Source organism: Tenebrio molitor, chromosome 3 (genome assembly GCF_963966145.1).
Source record: "Tenebrio molitor chromosome 3, icTenMoli1.1, whole genome shotgun sequence".
Classification (NCBI taxonomy): Eukaryota; Metazoa; Arthropoda; class Insecta; order Coleoptera; family Tenebrionidae; genus Tenebrio; species Tenebrio molitor.
In genome coordinates this window covers 12,498,113-12,516,990 of record NC_091048.1, presented here as the reverse complement: position 1 = coordinate 12,516,990, position 18,878 = coordinate 12,498,113, and the positions used below count along the sequence as shown (strand labels likewise).

Below are 18,878 nucleotides of genomic sequence, written 5' to 3'. Positions count from 1 at the left end.
AAATTTTTCTTATAAAAGTTTTTTCGTTTTCGAGATACAAATGATTAAAAATTTGGTCAAAATTGGTAGTACTATGGCGGACAATAAATTTAGGCCGGCAAATTTCTGACATTTCAAAAAAGTCAATGCAAGCGACCATTTATTGTCATTATGACTGATGTGTCAGTTTGTCAAACTGAAGGTTTTCAAGCTGTTTGGCGTTTCCTTCGCCTTTTTCGTAACTTACAGATCATGACGCACTAGCATAACTGATTTGTAGTAGCACTTCTCTCTGGTGCACGCTTCTTTTCCCAATTTAAATTTTGATTATCGCTGTCACGATGACAAGAATGACAAAAATCGAAAATGGGGTTAGTTGAACATAATGCCAGATTCACAATTTGATGTCAACTCAATGACAGGCCGGCCTAAATTTATTGTCCGCCATAGTACGCTGCTGAATTAAAGGTGATTACCTGATTATCTTGGTAGTTTGGCAACAATAATAATCAAAGGTGCCCGTCAGTCACAAACGTAACCTTACTCCTCTCGATCATTTCCATAGAAACATTTACAAAACAGTGTACATGCACCTACGACTTTATTGTGGAGTTGATGTAACAGTGGTTACTAATGAAGTGAACAAATTCGGACAAATTTTCCCTATTCATAGGCGTTGCAAATACAAGGATATAGGAAATTTCCATCCTTTTGATTTCACCTCCAAAAGTCATTTACACAGAATTATTTTATGTCAAGGATACTCAACATTTTGTTTCCAAACTTATTTCAGAATGACCCTGTATATATTAAAATAAATAAAGACCTGCTAAATTGGAAATTGGAAGAGAGATTTCTGGAAACCACATGGATCCCGTAGCCACTCTACCGACTACTAATACCCGAAGACTTGCACTTCAACATGATGTGTCACATTCAACAATAGGACGAATTTTAGGAGTGCAACAATTGTACCTATACCAAGTGCAACGAGTTCAATTTTTGCAGCCTGGTGATCATGCTCGCAGGCGCACTCACCTCCCTATATCAATCTTTTCAAATGCAAATCAAAAAGTGCCGAATCTGTCACTGTCAAAATTAATATTACAACGAAGCTTCCTTTATAACAATGTAACTTTTTTGACAACGTTCCGTTTCTATAACAACAGAAACTTTACGTTACATCATAGGCGGGTACAGGTTTCGACATGTAATCTTATCCGAACTATAAATAAATTTGTAGGTTTTTTTTTTAAATTCAGATAAAAATATTCACATTATGGCAAGTTCTATAACGTGTTAAAATTAACACACGTATTTCTGAAACACCTGTACGGTTGGCTTCAAAAAAAACGGGAACTGTCAGAAAAAGTTCTGTCAGATTTTATTAAATTTTTATAGTCTGAAACAGCCTTTTAGAATTTAGGTTAAAAAACTGCACTTATGTGTCAGAAATACTACTGTCAGACAGACACAAATTGACATAAATTGACAAATTAATTCTCTAAGGACATAAACAGAGAAAACTTGTTAAAGTATGTGGTCGGGCAGAATCAATACATTTTTGATGATACTTCTGAATATCAGGTATCTAAGTTCTATCCTATAAGAAGCTCTAGGGATAATCTCTATCAAGCGATAATTGAGGTGGATATGACAACTTATAAGAAAGCCTTAGGAATAGGGCACTGTCTAGTAGGTTTGAATGGCTGTTCTATTTATAGTGCGATTGAGGTTACTAGATGTTTCACTTGTAATGGCTTTCACCACTCTTCCAGAAATTGTAAACATAAGGTGATTTGTCCTCGCTGTTCCAAAAATCATGATGTACATGACTGTAAAGAGGAAACCTTGACTTGTGTTAATTGTGTAAACCTTCGAGCGAAAGAAAATTCTGAAAACTCTGAATTAATTGCCGTAGATCATGCTGCCTGGGACTATAAGAATTGCCGTGCACATGAGCTGGTAGTCGACAAACTTAAAAAGGATTTATTTGGTGTCTCCTTATAGCAGACTCCCCTGTCCCACATGTCTCATTCTAGTCTTGATGTCACTTCCGAATCTGTCAGTTCCCTTAGATTAGCGTCAAAAAACTTTGTGCTCTATTATCAAAATGTTAGAGGTCTTAACTCTAAGCTACAGGATATTCGCTTGTCATCTAGTTCAGCTCCGTATGACTGTATAGCCCTGTCGGAGACTTGGCTGTCTGAATCTGTTTTGGATGGTGAGGTACTAGACTTGGATGCATATAATCTATTTAGATGTGATAGAAATTTTTCTGCCTGCGGTAATAGAAGGGGAGGTGGTGTTTTGCTGGCAGTGAGAAGAACCATCAGGGCTGTTTGCCTTCACATTAATGAACTTGATGACTCTAGGATGCCTAAACATGTTGATATCTTGCTGGTCAGAATTTTCCTAGATAGCTGCTCCGTCATTATTTGCCTAGTGTACATTCCTCCGGCTTGTAGAATCGACGACTATATAGTTCTCTTTGACTCCCTTATGGCAACTGATATGTTATTTGATAATAATCTATTAATCATAGGTGACTTTAATATGCCTGATTTCCTAACTTTATCACAATCGCGGGGTTATGCAACAACATCCTCCATATATACACATTTTTCTCGCTTTTTAGATTTCTTTAATATGAGGCAGTTTAACGAAATTGTGAATAGTATTGGCAGGTTGCTAGACTTAGTTATGTGCAATAAGTCCTGCCGTGTTGCTAAAGCAGACGATGTCCTTGTTCCGGAAGACAACTACCACCCGGCACTGGAGATAACTACGAGCTGGACGGAAGACACTCATAGCTTTCCGACTTTCTCTTCTTTGAACTATAACTTTAGAAAAGCAGACTTTTATAGTCTATATATTGAGTTGTCTAGTATAGATTGGTCGTTTCTAGAACAAGCATATGAAACTGAGAGTGCTGTCGATTTGCTTTATCAAAGGTTATACTCAGTTTTTGATAAACATATTCCGAGGAGGGGTGGGTCTCTTGGCACGTATCCTGCTTGGTTTGACAGGGAACTGATATACTTAATAAGGAGGAAGTATAAGGCATGGCAAAGATATAAGCGTTCAGAACGAATTCATGCCTACAATATTTTTAAACAACTCAGAGCCGAGGTTAAGGTGAAAGAAAGACACGCATACAATAATTACGTGAATAGGATGAGCGCCAGTATCAAAGCTAATCCTAAATACTTTTGGAGTTTTGTGAACTCGATAAAAAAATCCACCTCAATTCCAGACGTCATGAATTATGATGGGTCTATATTAAAAGATCCTAAAGATATCGTAGATAAGTTTGCTGGGTACTTCTCGAAATCATTTATGGTAAATAATAAAAATCAACAATCTAATCAACGTCCTACTGAACTTGTGAACAAAAACGTGTTATACTTAAACGATATATCTGATGATGATGTACAAAAAGCTATAAAAAAGCTGAAAAATAGTCAAACGGCTGGCCCTGACCAGATACCCTCTTTTTTACTTTGTGACTGTAAAACAATTTTCTCAAGTCCCCTAAAAATAATCTTTAATCTTATTATTAAAACTTCCGTGTTTCCAGCTAAGTGGAAGGAATCTCGACTCTGCCCAATATTCAAAAATGGTGATAAATCTGATATAACCAACTATCGGCCAATAGCAATAATCAACAACTTTGCTAAAATTTTTGAATTTATTCTGTTTGAAAGAATATATCACCACATATCGTCAAAAATCTCTGTTAACCAGCATGGCTTTATGGCTCGAAGATCTACCGTCACTAATTTGGTTTCCACCACGCAATTTTTGTGTGAAAGTTTGGATGCGCACGGGCAGGTTGATGTTATATATATGGACCTGTCCAAAGCATTTGATCGCGTGAATCACAGGTTACTGCTTTATAAATTAGATGATTTCGGTTTGTCCGATGGGTTGATTTTGCTCATTGAGTCATATCTTCAGGAAAGGGTTCAGTTTGTTCAATATAGAGGCTTCAGATCGGAATCTTTCTCTCAAACTTCAGGGGTTCCTCAGGGTTCTGTCCTTGGACCCCTGTTTTTTAATATATTTATCAATGATCTGACCTCTTTATTAAATGAAAATTTTCAAATGTATGCTGATGATTTGAAGATTTATCGTACAGTTTCGACACTTGATGATTGTTCTAGGTTACAGAAAGATCTTGACATCATTCAAAAATGGTGCAATGACAATGATCAGCTAATCAGTACTAAGAAGTGCTATGTGTTGACTTTCTCAAGGAAGTTAAACAAGATTATATGTGACTACTGGATAGGTGGGGTAAAGATACTGCGTGCTACTGAATTCAGGGATCTTGGAGTTGTGTTCGATTGTGGTCTCACTTTTCGCAATCATATTGAATATGTGACATCTGCTGCCTACAAATCTCTGGGTTTTGTTCTTCGTAACAGGAGATTATTCCATAGTGCTGAGGCAATTGTATCGCTTTATAAGGCTTATGTGCGATGCAAATTGGAGTATGCTGGTATTGTTTGGTCACCAATATACAATAACCACACCTGGGCCTTGGAGAAGATTCAAAGACATTTTGCTAAATTTTTGGTATTTAATGAAACTGGTCAATACCCACCTAGGGGACTTCAGCACGAAACCCTTTTAGAATGTGTTCAGCTTCATTCATTGGCGAGTAGACGGGATTTTGCTAAAATCAAATTTCTGTCGGATGTCCTCAGCTTTTCTGTTGAATGCCCCTACCTTTTGTCAAAGCTTCTTATTAAGGTTCCTGCTTTTAATTGTAGAAGATGTGAAGTTTTTCAACTAAGATCTGCGAGGACAAATATTCTACTAATGTCACCGTTATACCAGATGGTTAACAGCTGTTCAACCAAAGCTGACTCCAATAACATCGACATATTCTTTACAAGACCCTCTGAACTCAGGTCTGTCCTGACATATGCCTCTTAATATAGCAAGAATATATATAAGCTGGCAGTAAGTGTGATTCCTAATGGGAGAGTAGTATCATGCTGCTACTCATTCCACTTACTGCCTAACTAATGATAGCTTGCCTGTAATTAGGTCATTACCTGTTGGCAAGCTTAACTAAATAATAATAATAATAATAATAATAATAATAAATTAAATTTCCAATTCACATTAGGTCAAATTTCATTTCCCGTTTTTTTTTAAGCCAACTGTATATGCTATTCAGGTTATGGTAAAAATTCCGCCTAATCTTCCAACCAACAATGTCGATTTCATTTTAAAGAATGAAAATCTTTGTAATAACCCAATTTTTCAATGCGAGTGTCATTTTAAGTTGGTATGTAACATTATACAGGGTTATTATAAATGATTGTAGTGCAAGTAGGCGTAAAAACTGAATGTAAAATTTATGGTAGCCGCTCCATATAAAAAACATCAAAATGATGTGAATAAGTGAGTACACACCGTTCACACACAGGAGGTAAATTGGGTGCAAAACAACTGAATATTTTTGGATTCAATCGTTAATTTAAAAAAAAATAATAAAATCCTCATCAACACACTTTTCATCTAAAAAATGACAATGACAACGACAAAAATTGACAGTTCACATGAAAGCGGCAAAAATTTCATCATAACATGGGCATGGCCTGCTTCGACTACAATCATTTATAATAACCCTGTAGTAGCCAAATTAGTGCCTGCAATATTAAAAAATTATTGTAGTTTAGAATCACTAACAATTAAGAAAATCAATATTAATAGCAAAAAGAGAAAATTATTAAAATAAAAATAATGAAGCATCCTATTAATTAGTTTATCTACGATCGCGTAAAAAGTAGGCACTTTTTGCACTAAAAATCGTTGTCAAAGTTGACGTTTAGAGAAACTGATGGAATCGTTCTCTAAAAGTTTTAGAGCACGATTTCGCGCTTTTATGGCACAGAACTGTCAGAATACAGCAATCGAATTTGTTGGAAACATTGTTTAGGTTGCTAAATGACGTGGTTTTCAAACGTCTTTGGTTATTCATGAAATATTGTACCAATGAATTATTTTATACAAATTTATGTTGAAACCGGTGTGATGATCTCAAGATCGTAGATAAAATGTAAAACATACGTGTAAAAAGTTCCTTTGTTGCACTCACATCTTTTAAAATTTAAACCCGTTCGTGCAATAAAGGATAACTTTTTACACTTATATCTTAAATAACTATTTTTTTTACAATTAATTGTTTCAATATGCAAAAACGGCGTTTTTTCTTTGGTTTCACATTGCATTGTAACATCATTTTAGTGAATTTAATTGAATGGTAGGCAACCAAATATACAATGTATTGTATCGCCCTCACAAAAACAGAAATAAGGCCTCGTACTAAAAACCGTAGCCGACGTAAGAGATAGCCGTGCTGAAGTAGAATTGGCAACATTGCTTGCGGACCCTCGGAGTCAGTGTTAGCACCTTGAGGGATATATCCATTACCTCCTAAAGAACCCCTAACTTTTTTTTCCAAATGGAAGGGTATGCCAAGTGATTCCTCGTTTGAAAGCCCACTTCGCGCAAAGATTACAACGCACTATTTGTTTCCTAAATATTTTCAAAGCCTACGTGCTAAAAAATAAAAAAAAAACTATGCAACAAATGTTCATGGGCACAATTTGTTTCTTGACCAATTGCAGATCGATAGTAACATGCATCCCTTACGTTTTATAACATTTCCGGTGTGATTTGCCTAATTTCATGCCTAAAACTGAACAGTATTGAAAATCTTAGGCAACGTATTAGAGATGAAATTAGGCAAATCACGCCGTAAATGTTACAAAACGCAAGGGATGCATGTTACTACCGATTTGCAATTTGCCAAGAAAGAAACGGTGCCCATTTTGAGCATTTGTTGCATTAAATATAATTCAATTTATAAAATTAAAAAAAAAAAAAAGTTAGGGGTGGTTGCGAGCTTCCGAGAGCAGATATGCAAAAACTATATGCGCCAAAATGTGGGCAAGGAAAAACAAAAATCGACTTGCTTCGGGATTTTTTTACAAAAACCGCCTATGTCCAAGTTATGAATTTTATTCCAGTTAAAGTTTCCACACTGTATAATTGAATGTTAGGTAGCCATCTAATGGAAAGGGGCGACATTTTATAATCGACATTAGTACGGTTCACGAGGTACTCGAATGGAAACTGTAAAGTGAAATATTCAGGGGGTTCCCATTTAATTATTCGTGCATAATTATGTATTTCCCCGGAGAAATTACTCGGCCCGAGGCTATAAATAGGCCTCGGGCGATTTTTGCGTCATTTTCTTCTCAACCACCGACTTGCGATTCTGTGTTTGTGCGTTTTGTGCCGTTTTTAAAGAACATTGACTAATCATGGGAAAAATTTCATCTGATTAGGAGGATGCATAACCCCAAAAAAAAATATATCACAAAGGTCCCAAAATATCCCAAGAAGTTTGGCTACAGGATCCCCTGTTTAAAAATTTGTTATCAGCGGACAAGAAAAATAAAACAAAATGCAGGTAAAAATATAAAGCTGCATCAGTTTATTTTTATTATGTTTATTGCAGATGCAAAGTTTGTGGTGCAGAACTGGTTTGCGGAAAAAGCGAATTACAAAAGCATATCAAAAATATGAATGCAGTTAATATCTCAAAGCCAATAGCCAGTTATTTCGCGGACAAGACTAAACAAAAACACAATGAAAATGAAAAGAAGGCCGAAATTAAACTTGCAGTACTTTTCGCAGAGCATAATGTTGCTACACTGACTGTGGATCATTTGCTACCTCTATCGAAGACCATCTTTATTGATTCTAAAATCTGTAGCGATATTACGCTAGGGCGGACAAAATGTGGGCAAATCATCAATAACATCGTTGGTACCCATGAAACCAACATCTTGGTAGAACATCTGAAAAGTATTTTTTTTTTCGATACTGAACGATGAAAGCACTGTATCTCAGAAAAAAGAACATGTGTTTATTGGTTAGATACTGCTATATAAATTTGAAAAAGGTGAAAACCAATCTGCTTGAACTGATTTCCTTAGATTCCACTGACTGCAGCGCACCAAAAATTTACAATTCATTCAAGAATTGTTTAAATAAATACCATATTACATTACAAAATATTATCGGTAAGATTATAATATATTATTGTTATAGTATTGTTAAAAAATGTATTTCATATTTTCATAGGAGCTGCATCTGATGGCGCCAACGTATGGTTGGGGAACACAATTCATTTTTCTCTCATTTAAAACAAGATGTGCCCCATGCCATATTGATGAGGTCATTCAGCAGCCTTGGTCTCCAGCAAGGCTTGTGAAGAATCGCCTAGAGGACCAGAAGATCTAGTGAGGAACATTGATAGTTACATTTCAGGAAGTGCAAAACGATGCGCCATTTTGGTCGAACTGCAAGAATATTTTAATCAAAGCACGTAGAATTGATGGTGAACGTTTACTCCGAAGAAGAATTTCGGGAGAATTTCCGTATGTACAGAACAACATTTGATCACTGTGTAACGCTATTAGAGGAACAAATCTCATCTGGAATCGGAAGACCTACTATACCTGCTAAGGCACAGGTATTGATTGCACTTTGGTATTTTGGCACACCAGACTCGTTTAGGTGAGTAAAGCCTGGATTATAGTGAACATAACAGAACCGTAGCCGGATCCGCTTTCCGTACCGTAAAGTTAAACTCTGTGCGAGGCAATGAAAGCTATTATAGTGACCGCAGACCGTGCCGCATCGTATTGTTACCGTACGAAATTTCGCCAACTTTTTGAACGCAACAGAACCGTAGCCGCATCCGCTTTCCGTACCGTAAAGTTAAACTCTGTGCCAGGGAATGAAAGCTATTATAGTGGCCGCAGACCGTGCCGCATCGTATTGTTACCGTATGAAAGTTCGCCAACATTTATCTTATATGGGACGGGTACCTACGAAAATGGACTTGAGCTGTAACAAATAGCCAATCAGAATGCAGAATGTGAGAGTGGAGTGGCAGTGCCTATGGCATATAATGAGTAATCTGTCCTATGGTGCCGACAGCACAGCCCACAGCCCGACAGTTGTTAAAGAAACAAAGGGTAAACTGTTTGACATCGGAAATTCCCGTCAAAATTTCTAACCTAGTAACCAGTAACCTATTAGTTATTTATTTAACGAGTTCGTGTGTAATTTTGGCTTTTTTTGGCATGAGTGGACCAGTTTAAAACTCGAGTGAAACGAGAGTTTTAAAGGTCCACGAGTGCCATAAAAAGCCAAAATTACACAAGAACGAGTTTAATACGTTTTTTTGTTCGACGAGCCCCTTAAAGGTTCCATATCGCTAAAAATCTTTAAAATTAGCTTGACGTTTCGTTTTGACAAGTTGTCAAATTTATCAAAATCCGTTCACACAGGAGAAAATTCTCAAATTCTGAGAGTGTTGAACCAAAAAATAATTTTATTGCCACGAGGTATATTTGTGGCTATAACAAATAACTAAAAAAGCAGGTTAACATGAGTCGTGGTAAAATTGTGGCAATATTGTTAGAATCTATTATCTTATATTATTTACGTTTTTTTTTTAATTTTTATAGAACAACCAAACCTGGGCACATTGATTAATCTAGTTGCGCTCGTTCCGAAATCTTGCCTTCTCTCAAAATAAAATCTTACTTTTAACACTTATATCACTAAACTAAACTATATTTTGTACCTAATTTAGAATTTGTCATACTCTCGTGTCAAAAATGGATTACTCCCTAGGATTTAGGGATCCAATCAGCTTTAATTAGGTTTTCATTTCCACAATGGAAGATGCTGTTTCTCCACAGTTGGGTTAAAATCAGAAACGTTTTTTGTTGAAGGGATGGCTTTATAATATAATAATTTGTTATGGCCCTTTTCTCTCGCGCCAATAGAACCACCACAGTTCGTTTGAACTTTCCATTTTAAACTTTTTACAAAATGCACTTAAATAATTTTGCAATTTATTTGACAATGTCTATTTAAACAAATGAATAGTTTGAAAAATCAAAAAAAATAGATATCAACCGGGCAATATGAAAATAACTAGTGATTTAACCAACCTAACAACTGCAATTTTGATTTTGACAGTCCAAATGTTTTTTGAATGGGCTTTATGCGAGAACAGGCATGGGACGAAATAGGAAGGACCCTATCTACTGAATATAACATTTTAGTGGGAAAGCCTCATCAGCAACAATGACATACGGCAATTCTATATCTGTTCCTGGAAGTTTTTCACTTCCCAACATTTTTATTTGCTTTGCTATGCTAAATCTGTCAAATATTTACTGGTATTAAATAGGTATTACATAAATTATTATTAATATTACTTTAGGTCTTCTGGGATCTCTCTGGCTTCTCAACAAAATACGAATTGGAATAGCATAACCTACAATATTTAACATGAAATCTGTCAATACCTTAGGGGTACGGCAACGTTACGGGTCACTATAACTAGTAACGCATTTTTGCGGGGACGTTGCGATTGCGCGGAAGGGCACGGTTCGGGATACGGAAGCGTTCCGGTCACTATAATCTAAGCTTAAAGCACTGTCTGTATAGTGCATTTCTAATACAAGATGTTGTTCCAGATCTATTTGTGGCCCCTTTAATGTTGGCAAAGCTCGAGTTTTACGAACTGTACGAAGAGTGGCCAACGCTTTAATCAATTTGGCCCCCACTTTCATTGTTTGGCCAAGTGGACAATATTTAGAAGAAGTTAAACATGGCTTTAATCAAATGGGTTTCCCTAATACTATTGGTGCAGTTGATGGTACTTACATAAGAATTCCTCAACCAAAAGAATATAGCTTAGCATACATATGTCGGAAAAATTATCCATGTCTTATTTTACAGGTGTGTGCTTATTTAATTTATGGAGGACTAATGTAGCATGTGGTAGTATAGGTGTCTAAAGGCTTTTTTACACGGTCACAATTTTGTTATCAAATCTGGTAACAAGTTTGTTACGAAAAATTATGCTCAATATTTTCGGACGTTCTTTTTTAAGTTAAAAATAGTTATTTTACATGGTAATAAAAATTTTATGTACACGCTTGCGCACATCCAAAATTTGACTGTCATCAAATTCAAACGTCTCATCTGTCATCTATGAATTCTGTGATTGTCACCTATTGTCAGTTCCTCTTTCCTCTTCAACAAGTTGTGTATAAATTTAGTTTTCCTGTGAATTGTGATTAATAAAAGTATTGAAAATGGATGGGATCAAAGCAAAAAAACGAAGTTTAAGTTTTTTACTCGGTGCAACAAGCATTGTTCTACTCGGAAAACGTGAAAAAACCAAAAAAAAAGAAAGTTATGGGCAGAGAAATGGCTGTGTAGAAGAAATGAAGGACTTGGGGTATTAAATATGTTAGAAAATGAGTTGAGAGTTGAAGATCCTGAATCATGTCGTACGTTCATCCATATGTGTGAAGAATATTTTGATGATTTATTGAAGTTAATTCGAAAAGACATTACGAAACAAAATACAAACATGAGAGAATGTATTTCTCCAAAACAACGGTTCGTTTTCAATTAAATACTGGTCTATGTTGTGATTATTGAAAAAGAAGGTAATAATTAAATTTTAAATACTTACAGCTTGCAACTAACGCTACGATATTTGGCTGCAGGAGAAACATATCGTTCCTTGATGTTTGCCACACGAATACATGAAAGTACGATCAGTCTAATAATTCCTCAGGTGTGTGAAGCTATCTACTTGAATTTGAAACATATTTACATGAAGGTATGTGCATGTAAGAACTTTAAAACTTCACCAACCTACTAAAATATTATATAGATGCCAACAACTCCATCTCAATGGGAATCTACTGCTTCTGAATTTGAAAACCAGTGGAATTTTCCTATGTGCATTGGTGCTTTGGATGGGAAGCATATAAATTTTCAGCCGCCACATAGTGCAGGATCCTACTATTATAATTATAAAGGACAGCACAGTATTGTACTTTTAGCCATATGTGATGCAAATTACAAATTTTTATATGTGGACGTTGGAAGAAATGGGAGGAATAGTGACGGTGGAGTTTACAGAGAATCAGACTTAAAGAAAGCTATTGATTTAAATCTGTTACAATTTCCACCAAATAACTATGTACCAAACCAGCAACTGCCCGTACCATTTACATTTGTAGCAGATGATGCTTTTCCATTAACAAAGAGACTCATGAAACCATATAGCAGCAGAGGTTTAACAAACGAAAAACGGATTTTCAATTATCGACTCAGTCGTGCTCGTAGATGCATTGAAAACGCTTTTGGCATTTTAGCTAACCGATTTCGAATTTTATTAAATACTATCAATTTGAATCCAAGTAAAGTGGAAAACATTACTTTAGCGTGTTGTGCTTTGCACAACTTCATGATTGAAAAAAATAAAGCTAAGTACATCCAAAACCTTAATAGTAATTTGAACTTGAGAAGTTTGAACCAACATCAAGGGGTTAATAGACGTACTCGAGAAGCATTACAAGTAAGGGAGCAGTTTTGTCAGTATTTCAACGGAATCGGGGCTGTTCCTTGGCAAAATAAATGCTTGAACTAAAATATTTAATTATTATTATTAACTGTGTTATAAAATGAAAAGGTTTTTAGTTTTATACATATGTATTTATAAAAGAAAATAAAACTATAAACATAAAAAACAGAGTTTCTTAAAATAAACAAATATTCCTATAATACAAATTAAAAAAAAAATCAGTGGTCATTTTCCAACTCTTTTATTTGAATATCATATATTGCACTTTGAATTGCTTGCTTCAGTTCGACTTTCAACATTTTCTTTCGAATTTTGCTGACTGATGTACCAACATATTTCCCAAACAGAACATCCTCAGTGTCATAACCAGTTTTGGCAGCATCATCAGGTGTTACTGGCATATCAACTAATTTTGAAGCTGCGTCTGTTAATGCTTTCAAACAGCTTATGGTGTCATCATTGTCATGCTTTTTTCCTTTGTTTCGTCGAACTTTGTTGTGGTCAGACATGCCAGGTTCTTTGGGAGTGCTTGTACTAGGTGTACTGAATTCTCCCTCAGAATAATTATTCCCTTGGTTTTCAAGAATACTGAAGTCTTCAGATTCAAACAACTGACTATGTGAATCTTCCGATTCTGGTGCCGCTGTGGTAATATCCATGTCATCTGTGCTGCATTCAATAAGGAAGACTTCTGTCTCCACCTTGTCAGCTGTGTTGTTTGTTATTGCAACATTACTTTTAGAATTTCTCATATTTAAATGATCATTCAAAAATTCCAGCTTATCAAAATACCAGAGTGATGGTTTATATACCTAAATAAGATGTTTTAGAGTTAAGTATTTATGATGCACCGTCGTTAAACTTACGGTATCATCCCCGGCTCCGCTATGATGTGTATATTTCATTTTCTTCCTTTCATTCATGTATGTATTTCTCAATCCATTCCATTTCTTTTGGATCTCTGCTTTTGTTGTGTGAGGCCTAATTTGTCGAAGACATTTCACAATATTTTCTATTGCAATATTCCTGGAATTGCGATTATGGTATCTGGGATGTTTAACCGCATACAAACAAGGATGTCTGCTGATTTCATCAATTAGCAAGGTAACTTGCTCACTACTCCAAGACATCTACAATAACAACATTACAAGTTTTTACAGTATTAAATTAGTAATTACATTGGGCTGTATCACGACACCGTTATTAAAGTTGTCGCTAACTAAAATCGTGATTAAACTAAACATAAACCAGTACAGATTTATGCAATTATTATAACCTGCGAATTCATAATATGGGTGTCGTGATACGGCCCATTTATCTTTCGTAAACATTAACATACCTTGCGTATAGCTGGTGTCCTCGCCGTACAAAGGTACAAACAGTATGTACACAGTATGTACAGTGTGATTGTAAATGAATGAGAACAAGTTGAATTTGGCGCCTTAAATTATTATGCGTTTCATGTTTTGTGTGTGGCAGTTTTGCTTCAGAAGAACATGGCTGTCAAGATTTATCCATAGGCGTCCGTCAACCCATTGTTTTGATTTGGTCAGCATCGGTGTGATTGCGTTTTAGTTTTGTTTCCTTTTCGTTATACGTTTACATTCTTATAATTAAAAACAGTTCTTATCAGAACTACTACTGACCTGTCTTGCTACTTATTAGGTGAATTGGATAAAAGAAATTTATCGATTTAGATAATTAACCACATTTTTAAATCTTTAAGGTGCAAGATGTTCACTGATCAAGAAAAGGCGTTTATCTTGAAAGCACATTTTCGAAGTGCAGTTCGACAAGAAGATGAATCATGGAAATATTCATTGCAGTGTTGCAGAGAGCAATTCGATGAAGAATTTCCTGATAATGGTTTCACATACAAGCAATTTGCACAACAACGAGATAGAATTGTGAATCAATTTGAGAATAAAAATTGTATCTGTAAAGGAAAATCTAGTGGAAGACCGACCATCTTGACAGAGGAACGTGTCGAAGATGTTAGACAACATATTGGTGGGCACATCGAACAAGATTTGTAAAAGATAATAATAATAAATAATATTTAAACTCTCTCGTGTTCTTGTTGTGACTTTACTGTTTTAATCTTTTAAACAAACAGCTATACATATTACTATTCTGGACATGGAATCTTGGCAACAACTGACATTTAACTGACAAATATGTGTGAAATGACTATAACCCAACTTTTGACTCGATAATGCCATTTCCCTGCTTTTTTGATGTCACAAGAAAAACTTCAAAGTGATTTTTAATAATTGTCATTTATTAATGACACAATGATTGGTTTACATAATTTTTTTTAGAAATGTCAAAAAAATGTTGACCAAGATTCCGTTTCCGGAATAGTACTATCGGCGCCATCGAAATGTGAACGCCAAATTTTCCTAGTGTGTGTTGTAGCATCAATCATAGGCGTGCGTTAATGTGTCAGATTTGTGACAATTTTCACAAACATAATTTGTCAACAGATTTAATTTATTTTTAAACAATATACATGCCACGACACTTGTAATAGAAAGTTATAGGTAATATGTAGAAATCTTTTCTTAACTTTCATACATATAGTACGCCATTGAACAAAGTTTTATTTAATGTAGAACAAAACAGAAGACGTTTCTATGGCACCAGAAATTCGTTCACATTTCGTTGGCGCCGATAGTACATACATTTTATAAAATAAATTTATTAATTTAATGGTATTTGATTTTAGGGGGGCTCACCAATTTCCAATTTCCCACTAGATACGCCCATGGTCATGTCAAACGTTACTCTACTTGTTACCAACATGATAAATTATTCACTAGGCGCCAAATTCAACTTGTCCTCATTCATTTACAATCACACTGTATATACTTATATACAAAACATGAAAACACACAAACATTTAATAGGTTATGGCGCGAATGAGAATGACGATTTTAAAGTTGTAAAAAAATTTTTTTACAGTTTACAAAATGTGCTTAAAATTAGAACATGTTCTATTTTCAACACATTTTTGATAACAAATGTTAATTTTGTTACTAAATGCTGTTTTAAACGATCATAAAATTTCGATATTAATTTTGTTACTAGATTTGATAACAAAATTGTGACCGTGTAAAAAGGCCTTAACTTTGGTGCATGTTGCAGGGCATATGTGATCATAATTTAAAATTTACACATTGCTATGCTGGAGAGGTTGGTTCCACGCATGATGCAATGGTACCGAAAAGAAGTGATGTGTGGGGTTTTATTAATAACAGAATTGAGGAAAAATTCCCAGATGATACACACCTCATTGGTGATAAGGCATACCCCTGTCTTCCTCAATTGATGCCGCCATATAAAAACAATGGTCACCTCACACGCCAGCAACGGAATTACAATTATTCACTCTCTTGTGCACGGAGTTCTATAGAAAGTTGCCTACTTTTTAATAAATTCTATAACAGCAGAGGCAAAGGCAAATTTAATAAAGGGTTGCTTATACACACAAGGCGGGAGTAAAAATTATATCATTAACTTTTGATGGAACTGCAACAAATTGGGCTATGTTATCTATTTTAGGTGTTGATTTTAGTCGATCAATCATGAAATAGTTATTTATTATACAAGCGGGCTAAATGAATGTTTAACGAGCGATGCGTTTAACAGCACGAGCGGCGAAGCCGCAAGCGCGTTAACATCGCAAGTTAAACATTCATTTAGCCCGCGAGTATAATACAACTGTTTATCCAACTTTACACTAACAAACCTCTCCAATTTGAGTGTAATTTTTTTTAAATCAAGTCCGAAGCTTGTGTCACTAATCACCTATGATTGTCGTCGAGTCGCTGAGTGTGATTTTTTGTTGTCATGGATTTATTGACACGATTAAAAAAAAACGGTGTGACAGTGAATTATTTTATCCAATATTACTCCTAATAAAATTAGGTCTTTACGGCGTATCCACGTGTAGAAGGTGAAAAACTAGAAAATGGATGATACAATTATGACCAATTGCTTCCCAATACCTGGAATGTATGTATAATTATTATTTAATACATTTTTATTTATTTTCTTTGACATTTACTTGACATTTTTAAACCGCTAGCGAAATAAAAATTTTATTCGGAATCGTATTGTAATATGCACATTCCTAACCTTATACGAGGGCTGAAAGTTAACCATTCCTTTTTATCTTTACTTCCCTCTCTTGGTCAGTAATACACCACTTTCCGCCCTATTATAAGGTTCTTTCCAGTGGCGTACTTACTGAAAGTTGAAAAACAGTAGAAATGAAACTGCATCAAATTAATTATTTGCTAAAAATGTAATGATTCCGAATAAATACGTTTATCCAATTTTGCCTTATAAAGTCATGTTTAAATACTTAGATACAGGGGACAAAAGCACTTGTTTAATGAATAATCGAATAAAATTTTAATTGCTCTAGCGGTTTAATAGTAGATTACATACCGAGGTGGGAAGTGTTTCATTCCTGTCGAGAGCTAAGATAGTTTACCAAGGCGTAGCCGAGGTGAACTAATGCCATGTCATCAAATTGCTCCGCAATGATTGGGACGCATTTTCTGATAGTGACAGAAAAATTTTATGGCACTTTTCAGACTTGGTGAAGCTTCAAGAAAGTGAAGAACTGCATTTGGGAACAAAAATTAGGTGGGATCTTATTCACTATCACAATGAAAAATGAAAGTGAAATTGGTTTAGTAGTAGTGTAGCAACAGCAACGGCCATAAAGTCGGCCTTACACCAAGGCAACAATTGGCAATATGTTGCCTGCAACATTAAGTCGGCCTTACACCAAGGCAACAAGCCAATTTTATTATACAAGCGGGCTAAATGAATGTTTAACGAGCGATGCGTTTAACAGCACGAGCGGCGAAACCGCAAGCGCGTTAACATCGCAAGTTAAACATTCATTTAGCCCGCGAGTATAATACAACTGTTTATCCAATTTTACACTAACAAACCTCTCCAATTTGAGTGTAATTTTTTTTAAATCAAGTCCGAAGCTTGTGTCACTAATCACCTATGATTGTCGTCGAGTCGCTGAGTGTGATTTTTTGTTGTCATGGATTTATTGACACGATTAAAAAAAAACGGTGTGACAGTGAATTATTTTATCCAATATTACTCCTAATAAAATTAAGTCTTTACGGCGTATCCACGTGTAGAAGGTGAAAAACTAGAAAATGTGACAGAAAAATTTTATGGCACTTTTCAGACTTGGTGAAGCTTCAAGAAAGTGAAGAACTGCATTTGGGAACAAAAATTAGGTGGGATCTTATTCGCTATCACAATGAAAAATGAAAGTGAAATTGGTTTAGTAGTAGTGTAGCAACAGCAACGGCCATAAAGTCGGCCTTACACCAAGGCAACAATTGGCAATATGTTGCCTGCAACATTAAGTCGGCCTTACACCAAGGCAACAAGCCAATTGTTGCCTTGGTGTAAGGCCGCCTTAAGAGAACAGGTGGACATAGTGGCAACCAGCGAGCCAAACAGGAACAAAACGGGCGGACAAAGAAACACTTATGCAAATCATAACAAGGATGTAAGCTTAATTACGCTTGGAGATCAAATAAACATATACAGTTATGGAAGCGGTGCGTGTTTTGTGTGGGTCGAGACAAAGCACTTTTTTGTCTACAGTGTATACATTAGGCCGAGCCCGATTATCGACCTTGAGGAGTTTAACTGGAACTTGCAAGAGCTAGAACAGGACGCGAGATCCAAAACAAAAAATATTGTCTTAACCGGAGACTTTAACTCAAAGCACACAGTCTGGGGCGGGGAGGTGACTGACAAAAGAGGGAAGGTGCTGTTAGAGTGGACTAACTCGATGGACTTGACAGGATTGAAGGAAGCTCCCCTACGCTTGTAAGAGGGACGGGCGCATTCTACATCGACCTGACAATAGTGTCCGAAGGCATAATGCAAAGAGAACCAAGGTGGAAAGTTCTAAGCCACGAAACCTTAAGTGACCACAGATACATCCTTGTCGAGCTTTCGAAACAGAAAAGGGCTTCAGCAAAAGGATTGACATTAGGAAAAACAGATATGCGTAAATACCCAGAAGTTCTCAGGCAGGAGCTTCAAAAAAAAATTATGGACACGAGATTTCGACATGCGTGGAAGCCATGACCAAAACTCACGAAAAATGTACACCTAAACTTAAGACGCAGATAGCTCGAACTGAAGCATACTGGTGGACGGACGACATAGCAAAATTGACAAAAGAATGTAAAAAAAAAGAGACGTGCGTACCAAAGAACCAAGAGAGAGAAGAGATAAACATCAAAGAGCTGTGAAACAAGAAGAATATTCACAGGCGAGAAAAATGCTCAGGAAGGAAATTGGCAGTTCAAAGCAAGAGGAATGGAGGGATCTATGCGAGGAT

The 18,878-nt window shown here is 35.8% G+C and overlaps 3 long non-coding RNA genes across 6 annotated transcripts in view; all 3 read right to left on the bottom strand.

Annotated features, from left to right (window-relative positions):
* Window positions 1-18,878, bottom strand: part of LOC138127387 (uncharacterized) — a 120,233-nt gene that overhangs the window by 74,482 nt on the left and 26,873 nt on the right. The window lies entirely within an intron of this gene.
* LOC138126657 (uncharacterized) lies at window positions 1,317-5,112 on the bottom strand. Of its 4 annotated transcripts, none has more exons than XR_011157902.1 (3): window positions 4,714-5,112; window positions 2,941-4,660; window positions 1,317-2,883 (listed from the first exon to the last, which is right to left on the bottom strand). It is a non-coding gene; the product is annotated as an uncharacterized lncRNA (long non-coding RNA). The 4 variants fall into 4 exon arrangements; XR_011157905.1 differs by having other exon boundaries at window positions 1,317-3,080; window positions 3,139-4,660; XR_011157904.1 differs by having other exon boundaries at window positions 1,317-4,549; window positions 4,589-4,660; window positions 4,714-5,108.
* Window positions 12,651-13,958, bottom strand: LOC138126318 (uncharacterized). Its single transcript, XR_011157751.1, has 3 exons — window positions 13,818-13,958; window positions 13,345-13,608; window positions 12,651-13,290 (listed from the first exon to the last, which is right to left on the bottom strand). It is a non-coding gene; the product is annotated as an uncharacterized lncRNA (long non-coding RNA).